The sequence below is a fragment of the Orycteropus afer genome, unplaced genomic scaffold (genome assembly GCF_000298275.1).
Source record: "Orycteropus afer afer isolate SDZICR_OR568_19922 unplaced genomic scaffold, OryAfe1.0 scaffold00074, whole genome shotgun sequence".
In the NCBI taxonomy this organism is placed as follows: domain Eukaryota; kingdom Metazoa; phylum Chordata; class Mammalia; order Tubulidentata; family Orycteropodidae; genus Orycteropus; species Orycteropus afer.
In genome coordinates, this window is record NW_006921661.1 from 9,337,606 (window position 1) to 9,340,470 (window position 2,865).

A 2,865-nucleotide genomic window follows, 5' to 3' on the forward strand; every position below is an offset into this window, starting at 1 on the left:
CAGTGCAATACAACGTCTGATGTCTTGACTGCTGGCTTCCATTGGTGTTGATTGTGGCTCCGAGTAATATGAAATCCTTGACAACTTCAGTCTTTTCTCCCTTTATCATGATGCTGTTTATTGGTCCAGTTGTGAGGATTTTTGTTTTCTTTATGTTGAGGTGTAATCCATACTGCAGACTGAAATCTTTAATCTTCATTAGCAAGTGCTTCAAGTCATCTTTACTTTAAGCAAGCAAGATTGTGTCATCTGCATATTGCAGGTTGTTAATGAAGTCTTTCTCCAATACTGATGCTGCATTTTTCTTCATGTAGTCCAGCTTCTCAGATTATTTGCTCAGCATAAAGATTGAATAAGCATGATGAAAGACACAACCCTGACACACTCCCTTCCTCACTTTAAACCATGCAGTATTCCCTTGTTCAGTCCTGGTCTGTGTATGGGTTCCTCATGAGCACAAGTAAGTGTTCTGGAATCCCCATTCTTCACAATGTTATCCATAATTTGTTATGATCCACACAGTTGAATCCCTTTGTATAGTCAATAAAACACAAGTAAACATCTTTCTGGTATTCTTTACTTTTGGCCAAGATCCATCTGACATCAGCAGTGATACCTCTCATGCCCTATACTCTTCTGAATTCAGCTTGCACTTCTGGAAGTTCCCTATCAATATACTGCTGCAACTGCTTTTGAATTATCATCAGCAAAATTTTACTTGTGTGTGCTATTAATGATATTGTTTAGCAATTTCCACATTCTGTTGGATCGCCATTCTTGGTAATGGGTACAGATATGGATCTCTTCTAGTCAGTTGGCCAGGTAGCTGTCCTCCAATGTCCTCTTGGCATAAGCAAGTGAGTGCCTCCAGCAGGGCATCTGTTTGTTGAAACATCTCAGTGGGTATTCCATCAATTCCTGGAGCCTTGTTTTTCACCAATTCCTTCAGTGCAGCTTTGACTTCTTCCTTCAGTACTATAGGTTCTTGATCATATGCCACATCCTGAAATGGATGAACGTCGACCGATTCTTTTTGGTATAGTGACTCTGTGTATTCTTTCCACCTTCTGTTGATGTTTCCTGCATCATTCAATATATTGCCCATAGAATCTTTCAGTATTCCAACTCGAGGCTTGAATTTTCTCTTCAGTTCTTTCAGCTTGAGAAATGTCAAGTGTATTCTCTTTTGGTTTTCTAACTCCAGGTCTTGCATATTTCATTATAATAATTGACTTTGTCTCCTTGAGCTGCTCTTTGACATCTTCTGTTTACCTCTTTTATCTTGTCAATTCTTCTATTTGTTTTAGCTACTCTCCATTCAAGAGCAAGTTTCAGAATCTCTTCTGACATCTATTTTGGTCTTTTCTTCCTTTCTTCTCTTTTAATTGACCTTTTGCTGTCTTCATATATGACATTTTTGGTGGTTGGTGTTCAGTGTGTCAAATCTATTCTTCAGATGGTCTCTAAATTCAGGTGGGATATAATCAAGGTCATATTTTGGCTCCCGTGGACTTACTTCAATTGTGGTTTTCAGCTTCAACTTGAACTTGAATGTGAGCAGTTGATGGTCTGTTCCATAGTCAACTCCTGACCTTGTTTTGGCTGAAGAAACTGAGCTGCTCCATCACCTCTTTCCACAGATGTAGTTGATATGATACTTGTATATTCCATCTAGTGAGATCCATGTATATAGCTGCCATTCATGTTGTTGACAAAGGTATTTGCAATGAATAAGTCATTGGTCTTGCAAAGTTCTGTTATGTGATATCCAGCATATTTTCTATCATGAAGGCCATATTTTCCAACTACTGGTGATTCTTCTTTGTTTCCAACTTTTGCATTCCAGTCACCAGTAGTAGCCATTATATCTTGATTGCACGTTTGGTCAATTTCAAACTGCAGAAATTGGTAAAATCTTCAGTTTCCTCATCTTTGGCTTTAGTGGCTAGTGCATGAATTTGAATAATAATTTATTAACTGATCTTCCTTGTAGGCATGTGGATATTATCCTATCACTGACAGCATTGTACTTCAGTATCGATCTTGAAACATTCTTTGTGAAGACAAATGCCATTCCTTTCCTCTTCAATTTGTCATTCCTGGCATAGTAGATCATATGATTTGTCTGATTCAAAATGGCCAAAACCAGTCCATTTCAGCTCACTAGTGCCTAGGATATTGATCTTTATGTGTTCCATTTAATTTTTGGCAACTTCCAATTTTTCTACATTCATACTTCATAAATTCCACATTCTGATTATTGATGGATGTTTGCAGCTGTTTCTTCCCATTTTGAGTTGTGCCCCATCAGCAAATGAAGGTCCTGAAAGCTTTACTCCATCCATATCATTAAGGTTGACTCTCTTTGAGGAGGCAGCTCTTCCCCAGTTGTATTTTGAGTGCCTTCGAACCTGATGGGCTCATCTTCTGGCACTATATCAGACAGTGTTTCAGGGCTGTTGGTAATGTTTTCTAGTAATATGTCCGAGAGTGTTTCACTGCTGTTCATAAGGTTTTCACTGGCCAGTTCTTTGAGAAGGGGATGGCCCCTTCCGTCTTCTGAGTCTTAGTCTGAAAGCTCCACTGAAATCTGTCCACCATGGGTGACCCTGCTGGTATTTGACATACCTGTAGCATAGCCTCCAGCCTCACAACAACGCACAAGCCACCACAGTAGAACAAACTGACAGATGAGTGGTGGGTATAAAACATAGAAATTACTCAAACAATATTTTGGGGTTTTTTGGTTTCTTTTTAATTTATTTTTATTTGGGTGAAGATATACAGAGCAAATTCACTTTCCATACAGCAGTTCACATATACTTTGTCTCATGTCATTGACCACAGTTTACCACAATGCAACAG

The 2,865-nt window shown here is 38.7% G+C and overlaps 1 protein-coding gene across 1 annotated transcript in view; it reads left to right on the forward strand.

Moving 5' to 3' along the window:
* Nucleotides 1–2,865, forward strand: part of FCHSD2 (FCH and double SH3 domains 2) — a 405,576-nt gene that overhangs the window by 367,171 nt on the left and 35,540 nt on the right. The gene's annotated exons all lie outside the window — the stretch shown is intronic.